Source organism: Eriocheir sinensis, unplaced genomic scaffold (genome assembly GCF_024679095.1).
Source record: "Eriocheir sinensis breed Jianghai 21 unplaced genomic scaffold, ASM2467909v1 Scaffold347, whole genome shotgun sequence".
NCBI classification, from domain to species: Eukaryota; Metazoa; Arthropoda; class Malacostraca; order Decapoda; family Varunidae; genus Eriocheir; species Eriocheir sinensis.
The window spans coordinates 354474-379539 of NW_026111662.1; the positions used below are offsets into that span (position 1 = coordinate 354474).

Consider the following 25066-nt stretch of genomic DNA (forward strand, 5'->3'; position numbering starts at 1 on the left):
TCGAGTGGATAGGTGGAGAAACTGTGTTTTATAGGCGTTGAAGGAAACCAGTTTCTTCTTTCTACAATCGGAAATAATAGTAAGTTCTGATGCTAAGCGTTCTGCAGCATCCATCCTTGATTAGTTAAGTTCCTTAAGGTTGGTTCTTCTATTAAAAGAAGTTGAGTAATGCAGAGTGGAATCATCGGCATAGGAATGGATTGGACAGTTCGTTTTGGAAAGAAGATCATCAATGAACAACAGAAAAAGAGTGAGAGATAGGACAGAACCCTGTGGGACACCACTGTTTATAGATTTAGGGGAAGAACAGTGACCGTCTACCACGGCAGAAATAGAACTGTCAGAAAGGAAACTGGAGATAAAGGTACAGAGAGAAGGATAGAAACCGTAGGAGGGTAGTTTAGAAAGCAAAGATTTGTGCCAGACCCTATCAAAAGCTTTTGATATGTCCAGCGCAATAGCAAAAGTTTCACCGAAACGGCTAAGAGAGGATGACCAAGAGTCAGTTAAGAAGGCTAGGAGATCACCAGTAGAACGCCCCTTGCGGAACCCATACTGGCGATCAGAGAAGGTCAGAAGTGGAAAGGTGCTTTTGAATTTTCCGGTTAAGGATTGATTCAAAAGCTTTAGGAAAAGAAGAAAGTAAAGCTATAGGACGGTAGTTTGAGGGATTGGAGCGGTCACCCCTCTTAGGTACAGGCTGTATGAAGGCATACTTCCAGCAAGAAGGAAAGGTAGATGTTGACAGGCAGAGGCGAAAGAGTTTGACCAGGCAGGGTGACAACACGGAGGCACAGTTTTTAAGACTATAGGAGGCACTCCATCAGGTCCATAAGCCTTCTGAGGATTGAGGCCAGAGGGCATAGAAAACATCATTTTGAAGAATCTTTATAACAGGCATAAAGGAGTCAGAGGGGGATGAGTAGGAGGAATATGCCCAGAATCGTCCAGAGTGGAGTTTTAGAAAAAGTTTGAGAGAAGAGTTCAGCCTTAGAGATAGATGAGACGGCAGTGTTGCCGTCAGGACTGAGAGTGGAGGGAAAGATGAAGAAGTGAAGTTGGAGGAGATGTTTTGGCTAGATGCCAGAAGTCACAGGAAGAGTTAGAAAGCAAGGGTTTGGCATTTTCTATTAATGAAAGAATTTTTGGTTAGTCAGAGAATAGATTTGGCACGATTTCGGGCAGAAATGTAAAGTTCATAATTAGCATTAGTTTGAAGGCTCTGGTACCTTTTGTGAGCTACCTCTCTATCATTGACAGCACGAGAACAAGCGTGATTAAACCAAGGCTTTTTAGCGTGAGGAGTAGAGAAAGAACGAGAAATGTATGCCTCCATTCCAGAGACAATCACCTCTGTGATGCGCTGAGGACACACAGAGGGTCTCTATCATGGAAGCAATAATCATTCCACGGGAAATCGGAAAAGTACATCCTCAGGTCGTCCTACCGAGCTGAAGCAAAATGCCAGAAGCATCGCCTCTTCGGTGGGTCCAAAGGGTGTACAGGAGCGATAGGACAGGATGCAGAAATAAGATTGTGATCGGAGGAGCCCAACGGAGAGAACAGTTTGACAGAATAAGCAGAAGGGTTTGAGGTAAGGAAGAGGTCTAGAACGTTGGGCCGATCTCCAAGACGGTCGGGAATACGTGTAGGGTGCTGGACCAACTGCTCTAGGTCGTTGAGGATAGCAAAGTTGTAGGCTTGTTCATCAGGATGGTCAGTGAAAGAGGATGAAAGCCAAAGCTGGTGGTGAACATTGAAATCTCCTAGGATGGGGATTTCAGCGAAGGGAGAGTGGGTCAAGATGTGCTCCACTTTTGAATTCAAATAGTCAAAGAATTTTATATAGTTGGTAGAGTTAGGTGAGAGATAAACAGCACAGATGTATTTAGTAATAGAATGACAATGAAGTCTTAGCCAGATGGTGAAAAATTCAGAAGAGTCAAGGTCGTGGGCACGAGAGCAAGTGATGTCGTTGCGCACGTAGGCGCAACATCCAGCTTTGGATTGAAATTTAGGATAGAGATAGTAGGAGGGAACAGAGTAGAGATTGCTGTCAGTAGCCTCAGAAACCTGTGTTTCGGTAAGGAAGAGAAGGTGAGGTTTAGAGGAGGAGAGATGATGTTCCACAGAATGAAAATTAGAACGAAGACCGCGAATGTTGCAGAGATTGAGAAGAAGGAGGTTCGAGGAGTTATCAAGACACCTCTCGGGTCGGCAGCCAGAAGGGGAGTCCTCCCTGGGGGAATTTGTGGTCCCCCCCCCCCAGGCGAGGACTCCGAGGCTTGGTGTATGTGCGCCATTTTGAAATTTTAATTTTGGGAAAAGGTGTATATGTTGTGTGGATAAAGAGAGCATGCTGAACTACACTCCGGTGTTGGTGAGACAATAGGGATATACTGGTTAACTCTTGCATTAGCAAGATGGACAGAACAGGGGTGTAAAGAAAGTTTTGTGCGGTGTGGTTTCGGGAGGGGGGAGGCATGCAGTTAGGAAGTTCAGAAGAGCAGTAAGCATGAAAACTGCAGTAGAAGACAGCAAGAAGCAACAACAGTTGATATTCCAATAACATTCAAACCATTGATGTATTATGGGATGTCTGTGGGATGTAAGTCTATTTTAAGGTACTCATGCTAAAAGAATGTGGACATTTTCAACAATTTGAATGCACTCTTTATGAGAATCTGCTTGTGAAACATTTCCTTGTGGTGACTTTCATCAATATATTAATATCTGAACATTTTCAATTTGGCGGTGACATATGATATGGCATTCTATGGTAACCAGAAACTACCTACTTTTGGGAAGAAAATGAAAAAAATACAGAAGGGCAGGCTGAAAACATATAGTTAAGATCCTGTGAGAATGATATTCTTTTATTTAAGTGTTGTCACTATATAAAGTCGTAAAATATTTCAAATAAAATTCTTCAAATAGGGGATTCCATTCTTATAATTAACATACTTTTAGAGCCACACATAATAGCTGACCCATATTTTTAGGTTTTGGAAGTATGTGCTTTTCAAAAAACACTTTTGCAACGTGTGTGTGTATGTGTTTGTGTATATGTACACACACACACACACACACGTACTGCTTACAATTTGCCTTCAGTTATAAGAAGAATTGCTACTTAAATTTGCATAATTCAAATTCTTTTGTTGAGATTATATTACCTCAGCTGACTGATAACAGTGAGAATTTTTATACCACATACTTAAAATTAATGTATGGATGGATGCATGTGTGTGTGCGTGTGTGTGTGTGTGTGTGTGTGTGTGTGTGTGTGTGTATATATATATATATATATATATATATATATATATATATATATATATATATATATATATATATATATATATATATATATATATTTGTGTGTATGTGTGTGTGTGTGTGTGTGTGTGTGTGTGTGTGTGTGTGTGTGTGTGTGTATATATATATATATATATATATATATATATATATATATATATATATATATATATATATATATATATATATATATATATATATATATATATATATATATATATATATATATATATATATATATATATATATATATATATATATATATATATATATATATATATATATATATATATATATATATATATATATATATAAATTCTCATTGCTATCAGTCAGCTGAGGTAATATAATTTCAACAAAAGAATTTGAATTATGTAAATTTGAGAAGCAATTCTTCTTTTAACTGAAGGCAGATTGTAAGCAGTATGGAAGTGTATGTATGTGTGTGTGTGTGTGTGTGTGTGTGTGTGTGTGTGTGTGTGTGTGTGTGTGTGTTTGTTAGTACACTCACACACACACACACACACATACACGTTGCAATAGTGTTTTATTAAAAGGTCATGCTTCCAAACCCAAGAAATATAGGCTTAGTGTATAAGTAGATGACTCACAAAATTTATAGAGCCTGTAATAAGCACACTGAGGTCCTTAAAACATCTTACACAGAACATTACTTGATTCCTTCCCTTCAGTGTCTAACAATGTGGTCCAAGCAACAGAGTAGGAACAGACATTTTCAGAGTTATGGTGTTCAACCCATTATATTCCAGTGTCCTCATTTGTGGGCACCTGAAAAAATATATCATCTTATAACACAAATGCAAACAAAATCAATAGATCATGGTGTTTTCACCTTTATTATGCAAAATATTATGTTTGATTAATGTACTGATATGCATTTTTTTTGTGTGGACTAAAAGTGGATGAAAGTTGTGCTAAAAAGTATTCATTCTATCGAGCATCCACATTACAACAAAACTCAAATCAAACATGCTTTTCCTACCCTATGTTTTTCAGAGAATGTCCTAGCATGTACATTATATTTCAAGTCATTTTTTTTCAATTCACAAAAAGACAGCGTGTCAGAAAATGCATGTTCTCAAATGAGAACACTGGGATAAAGTTCTTAAAAGTATGTGGTCTTACATGTCACAAGAGGCAGAAAAAAAATTGTGACAATCCTGTTTGGAAACACACAGATCCCAAATACAGTAAAGTCAAAGAGCATTCTCAACATCACTGAAACCTTGCAGAAAATGAGAGAAAGCTTTGAAACTTCATCACCACTTGAACTGTTTGAGAAGTTGATGACTCCTTGCATCTATAAGCATATTGTGAAAGAGACAATTTGCTATGCAGCTTCATGTATAACTAAGTGTGATGTTACACTAAGTGTATATGAATTGAAAACATTTCTTGGCATACTGGTATTTTCTGGATATCACAAAGTACCCTCTGAGAGACTACTGGTCTAGTTATGAAGGAAGATCTTGGGGTCCCAAACACACAGAAAGCAATCTCAAGGAATCGTTAACTTCTTTTGAAAGGTGTGGTACATTTTTGCAATAATGAGGAAGCCATGAACAGTAAACACGACAAGGGGTACAAGATTAGGTCTCTTATTTCTCTTGTCAGGGAGACATTTCAACAATTTGAATGAAGAGTGTTTATCTGTAGGTGAAATGACTGAAATATTAAGGCCGTAACTCTCTAATCGGTTTATCAGGGGCAAGTCAATCAGGTTTGGTCACAAGCTCTGAGATCTGTGTTGAATTTCAGGTTACCATTCTGCTATGATTCTGATTAGTATTGTGGTAAGAGTTCTACAGATGAAGGGAATGAAGCTATGCTACTTGGAACAAAAGTTGTTTTGGAGAAGTAAGTGGCTGCAAAATTCCCAAGTTCACAGTGGGAGGATATCCAGGAAGAGCTGGTGGACAGTCCTCCTGAAACTGAAAGTACAGGCTTCAGTGGGAATGTGTATGTGTGTGTATGTGTGTGTGTGTGTGTGTGTGTGTGTGCATACTACAGTTTTTATCAAGTATCAAAAAATGATTAAAAAAAGGGGTAAATCAACACAATGTATGAAAATTTGTGTACGAAGATGACATTCCCTGTAAGTAGGATACCCAATAAAAGGCAGACATATAAAACACATGCACTCCTTCAAACACTCATATGCAGATGACATACAACAATCACATGTACACACCAAAATGCAAACACTGCTGCACAAATCCTTCAACCCTACTTATAAACTTGTCAGAATGATTCACCACAAAATTACTAAAACTAGCCCCAGCAAACGCAAGTCATCCTCCTCACCAACTGGAATACAGTACATAAGCACATCCCACACCTCACCATAAACAACTACCCTCTAACACACACACACACACACACACACACAGACACACACACACACATAGACCGCGAAAATTCTTGGTGTTACATAAAACACATCACTGTCATGTAAACGCCACTGCACTGATATATATATATATATATATATATATATATATATATATATATATATATATATATATATATATATATATATATATATATATATATATATAGACTTAACACCCTTAAATATCTTGTCCACATAACATTCAGACATAAAACAGAAACCACTACTAAAGTATACACACAATATACATGCTCAGTGATGGATTATGCCAGCCCTCCATGGGCTGCTAATCTAGCTGCAACTCACCCCAACACCCTACAGACCATACAGAACAAAGCTCTAAACATAATCACAGGCTACACAGCAGCCACACCTTCAGACCATCTACATAAAGAAACTAAAATCTTCAAAGTAAAGGACCACCTTGACACGAGAGACACACAAACTCTCGCTGCAGCCTATACAGACCAACTCCACCCACTACACTACATGACATATCACCGATAAATACCAAGAATCATCAAAACAACACCCAACAAAAGATACTAAACATAAATTCTGTCAATCCTTCCATCTCTTCCACATCAAAACTAGCTTTCAGAAACACATCTACACTCAAATCACTCATTGATCCATCCAGTCATTCAAAGACAACACTCTGATGAATGGTTGTCGACCAAAAATCCATCCTTCTTAATCCCTCCTCCCTCGTGCAGACAGTTCATCTAGCCAGACTATGTTGAGGACACCATCCAGCCCGTCTGAGCTATCAGAAGAGGCTGAATGACTCCATCCTGGATATCTTCCCTGACTGTAACACAACACCTCCCACCATAAAACACATTATAGAAGACTGCAGAGCACACAATCACTTAAGCCAACAACACAACATACACTCAGTAAAATCTTTGTGGGAAAGCCTGGTCACGGCCATGGACCTCCTCAAGGGCTCGGGGCTGCTGAAGAACCAAAACAACAACACCCAAACAATACAAGGAATACACAGGGAACTGTTCTGCTCTCCTTTCCCCCTCCTGCACCTTGCCTGTTCCTTGGTAAGAAATTCAAAAGCTCTCCCCAGTCCCATTGCTTCATTTTTTGTCACTTTGTATGATACCCAGGGAATATGGTGGCAGTATTTCTTTAGTAAATTTGATAAATATCTGTTTTGGGGGCACAACATATTAAAATACATACTAAATATAAATATTCAGATTTCACGTATTCTGCACAGACACATAGCATGAAATAATGTAGGTCACTAAGTATGTAATTCACTTACATTAACCTTCAAATAATTGTATCACAAATACTGCAAAACATAATATGAGACTATACTTACTGGTATTCAGCTTCTCCACTCTTAGTCAGCATATTTCATTTATGAAAGATAGCACCTTAGGGTGGACCTGCGAATAACGCTTGCAGTGTTTCTTGATCTCGATTCTGCTTCCCCTGTCTGGATTTATGGCAATGAAACATCTGCAATCATGAGAATAGTAAATAATTTTTCTTACATGACAGCATTAACCATTTATGGAATATGAATACAAAAAAGTGTTATCAGCCAAATTACTGAGATAATGATTTTTTTTCTCCTTTTTAGGAGAGGTACCAGGTTAAATTAAGGAGAAAGAATCAAATAACCTTAACTTTAAATTCACCTTTGGAGGTGTTCTAGTGTTGCTGCAGCTCCAGCAGGATACATTATGCTAAAATTGTAACAAGCTGCAAGGAGCATAGCAACACCCATGGTTATGTCACTTATGTGGTCATTGACAATTACACCATCAACAGCCAGCATACATGAAGTTGCTGTTAACCTGGATTCCCCTGAAATAAAATAGATGTTACATGCAATAAACTACTTTGAAAAGCATGACAGATTAATGTGTTATAGAAGGATGCACAGTCAATGGCAAATACAAAGGTTACACCTATACTGAGGGAAGTAAGCCAAGCTGTATATAGATAGATAGGTAGATAGAATAAATAAACATTCATGTATACATGTTCATGGCTCAAATTATTGTGAAATGTAACAAGTTGTATAAGTATATATATGAAATACCTATATTCAAACAATGAAATCAATGAAAAGCTTACCACATACTATCAAACATGGTGTTTCAGGAAGCTTCTCTTGAAGGTCAGCCCTTGCTACATCTAAATCAGACTGAAAAAAGTAAAATTAAACATTAAAATATTTAAGGCAACTATAAAACCTCCTACTAAGCAAGTAAAACAATATATTTGTGCTATGGTTATGATTGGCGCTACTTCTCTCATCGTTATGCTGTGCGCAAGAACTGAATTAGCAGTCTTTCAGCAAATGCCGAACACTTTAGCATAGAGCCAATGGCGCCCTTAAAAAAAAAAATATATAGTGATGTAGTACAATATTCACACATGGACAAAGCAAGGTAAACCACTTATGATATAGTATGGTATGCACACATGGACAAGGGAGGGTAAACCACTCACATCAATTCATGCGTAAACAAACACAACCTAGGAAATTACTCACAGGTGATAGATACATTGGACGGTAGACGTGGGAAACAAAATACAGATGAATAGCAACAAAAGTAACGCCCTTTTAGAAAGAGTGTTTATTTTTTTTGTTGTTGTTTTTCTTTTACGTCGTTGCCTGTTGCGCCGGTAGGCATCTTCCTGGTGGGGTCCGATGGTCGGCCCAAGGCTTCTTCCAGGTGGGGCCTGATGGTCGGCCCAGCCCGTTCTGGCGCAGGCGAGTGTTTATAGTGGCGCCATCTTGCATTGGCTCATGCTGCCCCCCGAAACTCGTTCTTGATTCGCTTGGACGGTTTCCTCTAGAGTCCGGGTTGATGGGTGGTCTTCAGGACAGCATGTGGGTAGTTTTAAGCCACTCGGCGGTGACTGAAAAATCCGAGTGGTAGCGTGGGGATTAATTACAAAACCCTTATTAACTAAACATGTTCTGCAATTTAACAATTTCTTGATTCCTCCACAATATATATATATATATATATATATATATATATATATATATATTATATAATATATATTATATGATATATATATATATATATATATATATATATATATATATATATATATATATATATATATATATATATATATATATATATATATATATATATATATATATATATATATATATATATATATATATATATATATATATATATATATATATATATATATATATATATATATATATATATATATATATATATATATATATATATATATATATATATATATATATATATATATATATATATATATATATATATATATATATATATATATATATATATATATATATATATATAATGAGAAAATGTCAGGAGAGACATTAAATATGGTATGATCAAAATACTTTTTCATGGAGAAGTACACATATATACTCTATAAAATTACCAACTGGCAACTTTCTATGTTAGCAGGTCTGAGCGCCATGGTGATTGTGGTGGAACCAGTCTGATCCGGTTTGCCGATCTCCGAGTACGTGTCACGATGCAAGGAAACATGGAGCAACGTTACGCCATCAAATTTTGTGTTAAACTTAAGAAAACAAAACAAGAAGCATGGATTGTTAAAAAAAGCCTATGGGGATGAAAGGATGAGCCAAGCAAGTTTCTACCGGTGGTTTAACAGATTTTCTGAAGGAAATGAACAAGTTGAAGATGAACCCAGATCTGGAGCACCAAAAAGTGCACGCAAGGAGGAAAACATTGAGGAAGTGCAAAGGTTAGTGATGCAAGACCGTCGAATATCTGTGAGGATGCTATCTGAAGCTGTTGGCATTAGTACTGGCACAGTAGAGACAGTTCTGACCGAAGATTTGAAGCTTCACAAAGTCTGTGCCAAGTTCGTGCCAAAGATCCTCTCCGACGACCAGAAGCAGTTTCGTGTGGAATGTTGCACTGACATTCTCGAAATGATAGAGGCTGATTCAGCTTTCCTGAATAAGGTAGTGAATTGTGATGAGAGTTGGGTGTTCACCTTTGACCCTGAGAGCAAACGGCAGAGTGCTCAGTGGAAGCACGCAAACTCCCCCAGGCCCAAAAAGGCAAAGATGAGCAAGTCACAAGAGAAGGCCATGGTCATTCCTTTCTTTGACTCCCAGGGGCTCATTCACATTGAATGGGTTCCTCAGGGTCAGTCTGTCAATAAGGAATATTATCTTACTGTTCTGAAAAGGTTCAGGGAGAAGATGAGGAAGAAGAGGCCTCAGCAGTGGAGGAGTGGTCAGTGGTGGTTCCACCAGGACAATGCCCCATGCCACAGGTCAACCCTGGTGACCACTTGGATGGCCGACAGGGGAATGAAAGTGATACAACACCCACCCTACAGCCCTGACCTAGCTCCTTGCGACTTCTTCATGTTCCCATGTATGAAAGACAGCCTCAGAGACCAGATTCCAGTCAACAGAGGAGCTGAAAGAGGCATCGGACAGTTACCTGACGGGGCTACAGACGCCGGACTTTGAGGAGGTCTTCCAGGAATGGGAGAGACGCAAGCAAAAAATATATATATATATATATATATATATATATATATATATATATATATATATATATATATATATATATATATATATATATATATATATATATATATATATATATATATATATATATATATATATATATATATATATATATATATATATATATATATATATATATATATATATATATATATATATATATATATATATATATAGGGCACAAAAAAGTAAACATTAATAAAAAAAAGCCCGCTACTCGCTGCTCTAAAAGAATCCAAAGAGGTGGCCGAAAGATAAGTCAGTTTCAGGAGGAGGTGTCCTGATACCCTCCTCTTGAAAGAGTTCAAGTCGTAGGCAGGAGGAAATACAGATGAAGGAAGATTGTTCCAGGTTTACCAGCGTGAGGGATGAAAGAGTGAAGATGCTGGTTAACTCTTACATAAGGGTTTGGACAGTATAGGGATGAGCATGAGTAGAAAGTCGAGTGCAGCGGGGCCGCGGGAGGGGAGGCATGCAGTTAGCAAGTTCAGAAGAGCAGTCAGCGTGGAAATATCGATAGAAGATAGAAGAGAGGCAACATTGCGGCGGACTTTAAGAGGAAGAAGACTATCAGTATGAGGAGGAGAGCTGATGAGACGAAGAGCCTTTGCCTCCACTCTGTCAAGAAGAGCTGGGTGAGTGGAGCCCACCCACACAGGAGATGCATACTCCAGACGAGGGCGGACAAGGCCCTGTATATGGACAACAACTGTGCAGGGGAGAAGAACTGGCGGAGACAGTACAGAACGCCCAGCCTCGAGGAAGCTGATTTAGTAGAGATGAGATATGAAGTTTCCAGTTGAGATTTTGAGTTAGGATAGACCGAGGATGTTTAGTGTTGAGGAAGGTGATAGCTGGGTGTTGTCAAAGAATAGGGATAGTTGTTTGGAAGATTGTGTCAGTGGATAGGTGGAGAAACTGTGTTTTTGAGGGGTTGAAGGACACCAGGTTCTTCTTGCCCCAATCGGAAATATTAGTAAGGTCTGAGGCTAAGCGTTCTGCAGCCTCCTGCCTTTTGTCGTTAAGTTCCTGAAGGGTGGGTCTTCTATTTAAAGAAGTTGAATAATGCAGAGTGGAATCATCGGCGTAGGAATGGATAGGACAGTTCGTTTTGGAAAGAAGATCATCAATGAACAACAGAAAAAGAGTGGGAGATAGGACAGAACCCTGTGGGACACCACTGTTAATAGACTTAGGGGAAGAACAGTGATCGTCTACCACGGCAGAAATAGAACGGTCAGAAAGGAAACTGGAGATAAAGGTACAGAGAGAAGGATAGAAACCGTAGGAGGGTAGTTTAGAAAGCAAAGATTTGTGCCAGACCCTATCAAAAGCTTTTGATATGTCCAGCGCAATAGCAAAAGTTTCACCGAAACGGCTAAGAGAGGATGACCAAGAGTCAGTTAAGAAGGCTAGGAGATCACCAGTAGAACGCCCCTTGCGGAACCCATACTGGCGATCAGATAGAAGGTCAGAAGTGGAAAGGTGCTTTTGAATCTTACGGTTAATGATTGATTCAAAAGCTTTAGATGAACAAGAAAGTAAAGCAATAGGACGTTAGTTTGAGGGATTGGAGCGGTCACCCTTCTTAGGTACAGGCTGTGTGAAGTCATACTTCCAGCAAGAAGGAAAGGTAGATGTTGACAGGCAGAGGCGAAAGAGTTTGACCAGGCAGGGTGACAGCACGGAGGCACAGTTTTTAAGGACAATAGGAGGCACTCCATCAGGTCCATAAGCCTTCTGAGGATTGAGGCCAGAGAGGGCATAGAAAACATCATTTTGAAGAATCTTTATAACAGGCATAAAGGAGTCAGAGGGGGGATGAGTAGGAGGAATATGCCCAGAATCGTCCAGAGTGGAGTTTTTAGAAATAGTTTGAGAGAAGAGTTCAGCCTTAGAGATATATGAGACGGCAGTGTTGCCGTCAGGACTAAGTGGAGGAAAGATGAAGAAGTGAAGTTGGAGGAGATGTTTTGGCTAGATGCCAGAAGTCACAGGAAGAGTTAGAAAGCAAGGTTTTGACATTTTTTATTAATGAAAGAATTTTGGTTAGTCGGAGAATAGATTTGGCACGATTTCAGGCAGAAATGTAAAGTTCATAATTAGCATTAGTTTGAAGGCTCTGGTATCTTTTGAGCTACCTCTCTATCAGTGACAGCACGAGAACAAGCGTGATTAAACCAAGGCTTTTTAGCGTGAGGAGTAGAGAAAGAACGAGGAATGTATGCCTCCATTCCAGAGACAATCACCTCTGTGATGCGCTGTGCACACACAGAGGGGTCTCTCCTGCAAGCAATAATCATTCCACGGGAAACCGGAAAAGTACATCCTTAGGTCGTCCCACCGAGTTGAAGCAAAAAGGCAGAAGCATCGCCTCTTCGGTGGGTTCAGAGGATGTACAGGACCAATAGGACAGGATACAAAAATAAGATTGTGATCGGAGGAGCCCAACGGAGATAACAGTTTGACAGAGTAAGTAGAAGGGTTTGAGGTAAGGAAGAGGTCTAGAATGTTGGGCCGATCTCCAAGACGGTCAGGAATACGTGTAGGGTGCTGGACCAACTGCTCTAGGTCGTTGAGGATAGCAAAGTTGTAGGCTTGTTCACCAGGATGGTCAGTGAAAGAGGATGAAAGCCAAAGCTGGTGGTGAACATTGAAATCTCCTAGGATGGAGATTTCAGCGAAGGAGAGTGGGTCAAGATGTGCTCCACTTTAGAATTCAAATAGTCAAAGAATTTTACATAGTTGGTAGAGTTAGGTGAGAGATAAACAGCACAGATGTATTTAGTAATAGAATGACAGTGAAGTCTTAACCAGATGGTGGAAAATTCAGAAGAGTCAAGGTCGTGGGCACGAGCAAGTGATGTCGTTGCGCACGTAGGCGCAACATCCAGCTTTGGATTGAAATTTAGGATAGAGATAGTAGGAGGAACAGAGTAGAGATTGCTGTCAGTAGCCTCAGATACCTGTGTTTCGGTAAGGAAGAGAAGGTGAGGTTTAGAGGAGGAGAGATGATGTTCCACAGAATGAAAATTAGAGCGAAGACCGCGAATGTTGCAGAAATTGAGAAGAAAGAGGTTCGAGGAGTATTCAAGACACCTCTCAGGTCGGCAGCCAGAAGGAGTTCTCCTGGAATTTGTGGTCCCCCCAGGCAGGGACTCCGAGGCATTATAGTGAGCCCTTTGAATTTTGAATTTTGGAAAAAGGTGTATATGTTATGTGAATGTAGTGTGGTGTGGATAAAGAGAGGATCTGTCTTTAGAGAGCTTGCTGAACTACTCTCCGGTGTTGGTGAGATATATACATATATATACATATATATATATATATATATATATATATATATATATATATATATATATATATATATATATATATATATATATATATATATATATATATATATATATATATATATATATATATATATATATATATATATATATATATATATATATATATATATATATATATATATATATATATATATATATATATATATATATATATATATATATATATATATATATATATATATATATATATATATATATATATATATATATATATATATATATATATATATATATATAATGTGAGTAGCATATATCGAACCTATCATCCCATTAATTATAGGGGGTTATGTTCCACGACCCGTTTTCGAACGCTCTAACTATTTATTCCGGCACCATTTCACAATAATAAAGCACTAAAGCGACAATAAAGCATATTGATTGCTTCCGTGGAGACACACCCAAATTCTACGATTTAAGCTGATAATTAGCTACCTGAGGATTAACTTTAGGATCAGAGGGAGGAAAAGGTTAATTATAGGCGAGGAAAGTGCGGGAAAACATTTGCACCCGCCGCCCTCTAGTGCGAGTCGGCCACCGTACCTCACCAGCCAGTTCCACAGGCGCCGCTCATCGCATAAAAGTGAATTTTTCTCGCATAAAACGAATACTTGGCTCATTTAGGTTAGTTGCACATGAGCGAATTCGCATATTTCGAACACGCACATATCAAATGCCCGGTGTGTGTATATATATATATATATATATATATATATATATATATATATATATATATATATATATATATATATATATATATATATATATATATATATATATATATATATATATATATATATATATATATATATATATATATATATATATATATATATATATATATATATATATATATATATGTATATTAAGGGGGGATCCTCGATTCAGAAAAACTTTTTTATTATTGCCATTAGAAACTTCCCGTTTTCTAGTATTGAAGAGCATGAAAAGAAATGGGTTTGCCATAAGTTTCATAGATATCTGATTAATTTTTTTTTTTATAAATGTTTTTGTTAAAATTTTTGGGTTTTTTTAAGTTTTAATATCTCTCTTCTAAATACTTGCAGAACATTTTACTTGGCATTTTCTGAAAGTATGATGTATATGGAAACTTTTCATCTTATTTTATTTTCCGTAATTTGTTTATTTTCAAAAGTATGAATAAATAAGTAAAAATATCACATTTTTAAAGAAACTTTATTTTCAAACGCATGTACTTTATAGAAGATCAACAAAAAACTTCATTTTATAAGATTAAATTATTCTTTTATGTCCCACTAACTGAGAACTGAAAAGAAAATAAGAATTGATGTAAGTGGTGATGAGATATTTCCAATCAGATATCAGTAACTCACTAAAAAACAACATTTTGAGAAAATCGCGTTTAAAGATTTTACATGTAAATTTCACATAGAAATATTAATCCTACAGTTTTTTTGCACATATAACATTTTTTCCAGAATTTTATAAGGAACATAAAGCAGTCATTGTTTTGTTTGGAAACGAAAAAAATATATGGTAAATGTTGATGTCTTTGGTGGTCACTCTACGGTTCCTTAAAATTTTCCTCCACCATATCCCTCCACTTTTTCATCCTTGCTTATCTTAGATCTTTTCCTCCTTGGAAGGGATATTTCCATTGACTTTTGGAGTCTTTTCTTTTCTAGTTTGACCTCGGTTCCAGATTCTGATATCCCTCCAAAGAATTCATGGAGCAAGGAACTTTCAATGTATCCTTTGTTATGTTCCAAGACGGTCATGTGGAAAGCAAACATAGTTGTTTGAGCACCATGAAACTTGGTTTTCAAGCATCTTTTCCACAGTTTGCTATGGAAGGATTCATTTTTGTTTTGCGTTCTCCCTTTTAAACATCGTGAGAGAAGAGTAGGTTGTGTCAAGTCTATATATACACCAAGCACAAGTTTCAGTTCACTCTCTGAAAGGTCAAGTTTTATTTTCATATTTTTATGAGAGGGTGGTGGTCTCTTCTCAGCCAAGGCTTTCTTATAAAAACACCAAGAATCCACCCCTTCTGGACATCTGCTATGTTTTGGAATTTCATCTGTGCTTGTCAGATGGAAAACTGCGCGCCACTCACGCCGAGTCAGTCCCGCATGGCAGCAGTAGCCTCTCGCTCCACCCAAACTGTCATACTGCAGTATGTAATAAAAAACATACTTCAATGGTCTAAATAACGTATAAACAATAAATATATGACCACTCATATGGCAACAGTACGCACTCAGCTGCCTCGTGGGGGTGGGATTTAACAGCGCTGAGACCTTTAAAATTTAAAGTTCTCGTACGGCTGGCGCGGCACTGAACTCTCCGAGCCCGGGACTACTTGAAACCATGAAAACCTAACAATGACAAATTTGAGCCCAAACCATGATTTGAATCGAGGATACCCCCTTAAGCAGCAATACCCTTAGCAACATATAGCTCACCTGAACAAACCGGAACACCAGTTCTTCAGTGTCATGGAAGTATGACATGATGGCATAGAGTGTTGCAAATATTTCTGGGCTTTTGTTACCCACAGCAGATCTGGCTTCACCGAGTTCCATTCGTAGTTTCTTCATCTCTTTAGTATGTTCTTCTTCCATCCACTTCAAAATCTGGGCTCCCTTTGATAACACTGCTGAATTGATTTTATCTTCAATATTAATGCTTGACAGTTCCTTAAAATGCACAAACATTCCAGTTTGTTCAAATAGGTATGGCCATTCTTTTCTTAGGGTAGGAACTGATAACTTTCTCTCTATAATATCTTTCCTCTGAGAAGAGTATGTATCCTTCATTAAATCTTCCACCTGTTCACTGTCTCTTAGTGAGTACTTACTCTTTAATAATGATTTTTTGTGCTCCTGGCTCTCATCTGTCTCTCCATCAGGATGATCCTCAGGCAGAAAATTGGTACATCCATACTTTTCACATAGCTTTATGTTATGAAGAGAACCATCTTTCAAAGCATCAGCCTCATTTGTAATAGTCTCATCTCTCTTCCTCTTCCTTGAAAAATCACATGTTTTCCTATTTATGTTTTCAAACCTTGTTTGCAACTGTTTATGAAGGGAATCATATCCTGTTCCTATAAAAGTTCCTTCAATCCTGTCCTGAAAGGACTCTGGGTAAGCCTTGACCATAAATATGAATGCCACTTGGGCAGAAGATTTTGAGATACCATAAACAAAATTCCCAAATAGAGATCTGTTGTCAAATTTAAAAAAAGGTGCAAGGCCAAAGCCTTCAGCTAGAAGGGAAATGGTTCGAATACTATCTGCTGAAATTTCTAAGATAAGTATGAAGCCAGGAAATAAGACATTACAATCTATTGCTCAGAAAATGGTCAAGGCCTACCCAGAGTCCTTTCAGGACAGAATTGAAGGAACTCTTATAGGAACAGGATATTAAATAGGAAAACGTGATTTTTCAAGGAAGAGGAAGAGAGATGAGACTATTACAAATGAGGCTGATGCTTTGAAAGATGGTTCTCTTCATAACATAAAGCTATGTGAAAAGTATGGATGTACTAATTTTCTGCCTGAGGATCATCCTGATGGAGAGACAGATGAGAGCCAGGAGAACAAAAAATCATTATTAAAGAGTAAGTACTTGCTAAGAGACAGTGAACAGGTGGAAGATTTAATGAAGGATACATACTCTTCTCAGAGGAAAGATATTATAGAGAAAGTTATCAGTTCCTGCCCTAAGAAAAGAATGGCCATACCTATTTGAACAAACTGGAATGTTTGTGCATTTTAAGGAACTGTCAAGCATTAATATTGAAGATAAAATCAATTCAGCAGTGTTATCAAAGGGAGCCCAGATTTTGAAGTGGATGGAAGAAGAACATACTAAAGAGATGAAGAAACTACGAATGGAACTCGGTGAAGCCAGATCTGCATTATATTTTGAGGTTGAAGGTGATGTACTATTGTCACATGTCACATCTTCACTTATTGCTGACTGTAGTGTTTGAAGATCTGATTCTGCTGAAATATAATACAAAAACACAGTTACTCATAAAAAAAAATGTATACGAACCAGGAAAAATACGTAGAATCAATGTTTTACAAATGTTCATTCATCAATTGTAGCGAGTCAATATAAACAAGGCACATTTTCATACCATGCTTCAATTTGTCCAAGAGCTTACGCACTTGAATACTCTTCAACATGGGAAGGTCCTTTGCTTCCACATACTTCAGGTCAGCAACTGTTTCTACTCCACTTCATTTAGGAGGTGTTCCCGTACTTCTTTCAGAAGCGATGGAAGAATACTAGGAAGGATACTCCTCACTTTGCTCTTGACTTCTTCCATCACCTCAGAACCCTTACAGTGGGAAAATATCAATATTATAATACTGACATAACTGTCATATACCATTGCTTCAGAAACATACAGCATGCATAATTCAAGGTTGTCTGTACTATTACTGTAGACAGGAGCATTTGCAACCATTACAAAAGAGATCTGGCTCCATGGTTTTGTGCGCTCAGTTTACAGTGGTTCTTAACCTGGGGTACCTGTACCCCAGAAGTACAAACCTTACACATGGGGAATTTTGAGATATTGATACATAACACAATAGCATATCATATCTACATCGAGACTAAAAATAATATATATATATATATATATATATATATATATATATATATATATATATATATATATATATATATGTATATATATATATATATATATATATATATATATATTTTTTTTTTACAGCTAAGGATACAGCTCAAGGGCAACACAAAATGGTGTAAAAAAAGGGTGCTAATCACTGTTCCCACAAAAACAAAAGGGAAAAGTGGCCAAAAGAGAGGTCAGTTTTGGCTGGAGAGGTGTCTTGATATTCTCCTCTTGAAAGCGTTAAGTCATAGGCAGGAGGAAGTATAGATGAAGGAAGGCTGTTCCAGCGTTTAACAGTATAAGGGATGAAAGAATGAAAATGCTGGTTAACGTTTGCATAAGGGGTTTGGAAAGTAAGGTAAAGAGCTACAGTAGAAAGCCGTGTGCAGCGGGGCCACGGAAGGAGGGGAGGAATAAATAAATAAATATATACATCTCTCTCTCTCTCTCTCTCTCTCTCTCTCTCTCTCTCTCTCTCTCTCTCTCTCTCTCTCTCTCTCTCTCTCTCTCTCTCTCTCTCTCTCTCTCTCTCTCTCTCTCTCTCTCTCTCTCTCTCTCTCTCTCTCTCTCTATTTATATATACAGTACCCTCTCGAGTTTCGCGCTATCCGAGTTTCGCGATCCTCGAGTTTCGCGGTTAGTACTCAATTCTTACCATCCCGACTTTCGCGCATTATCACCCCGACTTTCGCGCTGCTTTGACATGTACGGGTCACGCCTACCACCATCGGCGTCACGCACGCTATCTTAAAATTACTATAACACTGGACGTTTTACTCCAAACATTGTGGCTATGGTGAGAGAGAGAGAGAGAGAGAGAGACTTATTAACACGTTAACCGCGTTTGAACTTCCTGCCGCCTCCTCCCTGTCGCGTTTGGTTCAACTCGGCGCAGCCTCAATACCACGCGAGCCCACGACTCGGGAGGAGGTGTGTAGCCTCACTCTGGTTATGAGCCCCTCTCATGAAAGGTGATATAGACAGGATGAAAACAAGGAGAAAGAAGGGTGTGAGGAGGGAGGGTCAGAAAGGAGAGTCAGGTCAGGACATTGGTCAGGACATTACCTAACTAGGTTAGGTCATGTCCATACCTGTCACACACACACACAGATGGTGAAATGAGAAGGATTTGGGGAGGAACGACCCGTTCTCTCTTCCTGTTTTCTTACTTTTTCCAAGTACTTATTTTGAGATAATAAAGGAGTAAAGGAGGAAAAAAGTGACCTGCTCCGGGGGGCAACAGAAGCCAGTTATAATGGTGCCACTATAAACAGCTGCCTGCGCAATGACGGGCTCGGGGCCGACCATCAGGCCCAGATGGATAGTCTACCGGGGCCATAGGTCACATGTAATAAAAAAAAAATTTCCACGGGTCGGAACAAATAAGCGCTTTTTCAGTGTTTTCAGTACCTCGAGTTTCGCGATTCTCGAGTTTAGCGCTATACCTTCGGAACGAAACGAACGCGAAACTCGAGAGGGTACTGTATATATATATATATATATATATATATATATATATATATATATATATATATATATATATATATATATATATATATATATATATATATATATATATATATATATATTATTTAATTAATAAGCATTTATATTTTGTCTGTCAACAGTTGTCTTCCCCAACTGGAATGAGTCACTGAGATGTAACATTGTGTACTACTTAGTATTGTAGCTAGTAAAAACGTAAGGTTCCTTGATGAGTTTATAGTACCTCCGTGGTGTAGTGGTTATAGTATTTCCATGAGAAACTGGCGGATGGGGTAGTGGCGAGTGCGGCCCTGCTCCGCACCCGCACGTTGCCACACACGCTCAACACCTCTCGCTTCCTCTCATATGTCAGCTATTTACTACCTTTAAATGAATTTGATTAATTAATTGGATAATTCAAAAAGGTCATATAGTGTTAAGATTGTTTTGTTTTCATGATAATAACAAATATTTTGTATAAATACTACGACACTTGACACCGTTGTATTCCAACGTTGTCAAGTGTCGTATTAAAATAGTAATTAGCTGACATGAGAAATAAGCGAGAGGTGTCAAGTGTCGGGCAAGGTGCAGGTGCAGAGCGAGGCCGCAGCCGGCACTACCCCATCCGACAGTTCCTCGTGGAAATACTATACCATGCTTAGCTATGAATCCGCAGGCCTGGGTTCAAATCCTGGCATGGGCAGTCAGCATCAACCCGCCCAGCTGTTCATCCGTCCCTTTGGGTTGGTCGATATATGGGTACCCGGGGATACCTGAGGAAGGTAAACTGTGATAGCCCAGATGTTACACTAGTCCTGTGTCTCAGGTTATTGGGTATTTATCCCCCATAGGCTCAAAGCCCACTGCGACGGAGATGAGCGTTGAGGCCACGAGCAGCTATAGCGTATGCTCTCGGCTTTACCTTTTACCTTTAATCAATTTTATTGTCTAATATTTTCTTTTTTTTTTCTTCGTAGTATATATTATTCTCTCTAATTATATTCCATTGTTTTCTTATTGGTATTGATTTATTCAATAGTTTACTTGATTCTGTTTGATTTATCGCAATTTTATATTTATCTTATATATTCTTTCCTATATTTTCTGCTTATCTATTTGTTTGTATATAAATTTATTGATGTACTCGTATCCTATGTAAATGGGTTTTGTATTAGTGTGTGTGTGTGTGTGTGTGTGTGTGTGTGTGTGTGTGTAAGGCACATTTCTCCTTTTTTTCACCCCCCCCTCCTGGCCAAGTCCACCGTACCCGCACGGGCACGTCCTTAATCCTCTTTGTGCCAGTAATCTTCTTGTTGCTCTCGGCTCACTCTTTTTTATTTGTGTTCTCATCGTCCCTCCGCTTACGCAGTCTCCCCTCTCGAAAAACCACTGTGTGTGTGTGTGTGTGTGTGTGTGTGTGTGTGTGTGTGTGTGTGTGTGTGTGTGTGTGTGTGTGTATAATATATATATATATATATATATATATATATATATATATATATATATATATATATATATATATATATAGATATATATATATATATATATATATATATATATATATATATATATATATATATGTGTGAGTTATGCAGGAAAATAGCATTATATGAATAAAATAAACTGAGCTCGATTTTTTTTCTCAGTATACGAATATAATGAAGACATTTTTTTCTTCCCACTTGCCTGGACATTTAATAATAACTTACAATATAATCATGTGACTGGGATGTGTGAACAGGAAGAGCCACCGAGGCAACGTTCTGAGTGTGGGGGAGGCCTAGCCGTGGATGGGCTGCCTTGGGGGTAGGGGGGGGAGGTGGAGGTAGTCGTGTCGCCGCATCGCCGCACGTCAGATACTGATCATCAAAGCCGCCAGCCTGCATACTAAATTACTTTGCATCAATAATTTAATATCTATCAAACGGCCTTGACTTGTGTATATGTGTGTGTGTGTGTGTGTGTGTGTGTGTGTGTGTGTGAATTTATTTATATTTACACACACACACACACACACACACGTTCCTCCTTGCCTCATTCCGGTTCTCGTCCTCCCTCGTCCCTTCGTCACCCTTCCACCTTCCACCACTTCTCCGCCCTCCTCCTCCTCCCCGCCCTTCTCCTGCCCTCCCCCTGTCCTCGCCTCAGCCTGTCACTAACTGTCAGGAAATTCTCTTGTCGCGCGTGGTCGAGTTCGGCAATCGTGGAGGAAATGATGCCACTCCTTCCTCCTCTCCTCCTTCTCTTCCTCTTCCTCCACCTCTTCCTGCTTCTTATCCATCTCCTCCTTCTCTTTCTTCGTCCTCCTTCTCTTCCTCTTCCTCCCACTCTTACGCATCCTTTTCCTGCTCCTCCTCCTCTTAACAGGCTGCATGACGTTCTGTGGCCTTGGAAATTATAAAGAAAAGATTGATATAAGGGAAAGTGAAAGCAAAAATATCATGAAGGCAAACTGAATGAAAAGATTGGTACAGAAATAAAGTGGGAAAAATGTGTGACAGAATGCAGGAAAATCTAGACAATATGAGTGTATGTCAGATGTTTGTTTGTTTGTTTGCTTAGGGTGTGTGGCGGGGGTAATAGGGTGGATCGTAAGAGTAAGCCATAAAACCTTTTCAACAATTCTACTTCACCACCACTACCAATACCTCTCCTTATTATCATTAAGTTCATCCGATCATTTCGTTCTATGTATGTTGCATTGACACCTTATGATTATATTCACACTCATCCACTACACTTTCTTAATCCTCTCCTCCCTATGGTTTTATCAAATTGAAGTACTGATATTATCCATATTATCTACAAAACCCATTGCTACGCGTTTCACCAAGCTCGCTAACTACCAAAGCCTTACTAACAGCACCCTTCTTAACACCCTTCTGCCGCTTAGAAGTTTGAGATCAAGACTCCTCGGCCACTTTCGTCTATTAGGAGAGTGAAAATTTAGTTGAAGCTTATTCCGGCATGGCAAGTTTCTTAATCCATGAACCATCTTTGAACTTTGTGATATCCTTCTCTTCTTCTCCTCCCCCGCCCATCTCCCCACCACACACACACACACACACACACACACACACACACACACACACACGGTTACTTTAGTTTGTCGTTCTGAATTTCTCTGCATAGTTTCTCTCCCCCCCATCTCCAGCTTCCCTCTCCCTCTCCTCCCTCTCTCTCTCCTCTGTTCGATGAAAGCAGATCAGTAGATATCATATATCTGGATTTTCAAAGGCATTTGATAAGGTCCCCACCAACGATTGCTCAGCAAACTACTGGCGCACAGTATCTCGGGTAACATTCACAATTGGCTTGCGGACTGGCTCTCTGAGCGGAAACAGAGAGTAGTTCTAAACGGTGTTACATCTAACTGGCTCGATGTCAAAAGCGGCGTACCTCAAGGATTAGTGCTTGGCCCCATGCTCTTCTTAATTTATGTTAATGATATCGATGATGGGCTAACTTGCAAAGTATCAAAATTTGCTGATGACAAAAATTGCAAGTAAAGTAACTGCGACACTCGACGAAGAAGCTTTACAATCAGATCTAGATCGACTTGCACGTTGGGCCAATCAATGGCAAATGAAATTTAACGTTGACAAATGTAAAGTGTTGCACATCGGAAAAAATAACAATCGCGTTCGGTACGTAATGAATGGCCAACAACTTTCTGCAGTAAGTAAAGAAAAGGATCTTGGAATCACTATATCAATCGATTTAAAGCCCGGTCAGCATCGTTCAGAGGTAGTTAAAACTGCAAACTACCCTCGTTGTTTCCCCTCTTTTGTACTTGAGATGTTTACACTGTTATATATGTCACCCTTCTTGTTAGTGTTTGTCCTGTCAGATGTTTACACAGTTGTATATCTCTCATTCCTCTCTGGGTATCTGTTTTTCTTTATCCTCGTTGTTTCCCCTCTTTTGTACTTGAGATGTTTACACTGTACTGTTATGGCTATTCCTCTTGTTTGTTCGTTTTCTGGTTCCTGACATACTTCCCCTTCCGGAAGATCTCGCCCCTGAGATCTCACAGGTGTTGGAGAAGATACGCCTTGCAATGTCTGCAGTTGGCTTGAGTCTGAAGTAGGCAGCGTCGTGCGTAGCGCAGGACATAGGAATACCCCACGGCAGACGTCACCAGCAGTAGAACCAGGATCACGACAATGGCGAAGACAATCCACCAATGGATTACGGGTTGAAAGGGCTGATCCGGCTCGACCACATAATTTAGGGGCTGCAAGCCAGCTGTTAGCTCCTGTAGGGGGATGGACTCAGCACTGCGAAGAGAACCTTGCCGAAGCATCAATATCCCATTATCCGTCAGGCTGACAGTATGTCTGTTTACAGGATGGGTAGGGCATGTGAGTGTCAGAGTGATGGGGGAGGCAAGTGAACAGGTCCAGTAGCCAGGACCTTTTATAAACATAGGGGGAAATGTTTTCAAGACTATTGTGTGGCAGAGGTTGATCACTGACTCATGTTTCAAGAAAGCAGCCGATTTACAAGAGGCTGCGTTACTAGCCTCATAGACGGGGCCTGTGGGAGGACAAACTAACATATGGTTATTCTTGTTACAGTGTTTTATACTAGAAAGCAGAAAATATATTTTCCTATTCTCACTGAAGGCAATACATCTTGAATCAACACTATACATAAGAAAGTAAGTGCTATTCTGCACAGAAAATGGAAGGGAGTCGATTCGAAAGACATCAAAGGTGTCAATCGGATCTCCTCGCAAAGGTTTGGTGAAATAGAAATTACGAGAATCGTGCAAAGCCGTTGTCCTGGAGGACAGTTATTACATCCCTATATAGAGCTAAAAAATCAAGAACTGCAAGGCACAAAAGACCTGGAGGCCGAACCTAGGCTTCCTTTAATGTGCTGAACAACTGTTTGTCTCACATAATGGTTGGAGCTATGTATGTTTGCAGGGGAGCCTGCAGACTCAACTTTGAATCCTGTATACCTGGACTTATGTGTCTCAATGCTAAGTCAAAATACAACAATACGTATTTGTAGGAGCTTTTTTCTCTTCCTAATGCCAAAGTTTATAGTAAAATGGCGCACAACTTGGTTCAATACATCTACAGCTGAATATAGCTTATTAAAGGCAGATTGCATGGCATGCATATTACTTAATGATGTTGAGTTTTCCATAATAAACATATAACTATATAAAATCTTTCTCAGTTAATGACTCTAGTCCTCTATTATTTCATGAATAGCATCAACTTGAGCCTGGGTCGCGGTACCAAATAGGTTATTAGACAAGGATCCTCAAAAAAAAATATTTC

General features: G+C 38.8%; 1 long non-coding RNA gene across 1 annotated transcript; it reads right to left on the reverse strand.

The window, feature by feature from the left end:
* Nucleotides 1-4796: 4796 nt before the first annotated feature.
* Nucleotides 4797-7904, reverse strand: LOC126991816 (uncharacterized). The gene is made up of 4 exons (XR_007745875.1): nt 7835-7904; nt 7393-7561; nt 7071-7210; nt 4797-5267 (listed from the first exon to the last, which is right to left on the reverse strand). It is a non-coding gene; the product is annotated as an uncharacterized LOC126991816 (long non-coding RNA).
* Nucleotides 7905-25066: the final 17162 nt, after the last annotated feature.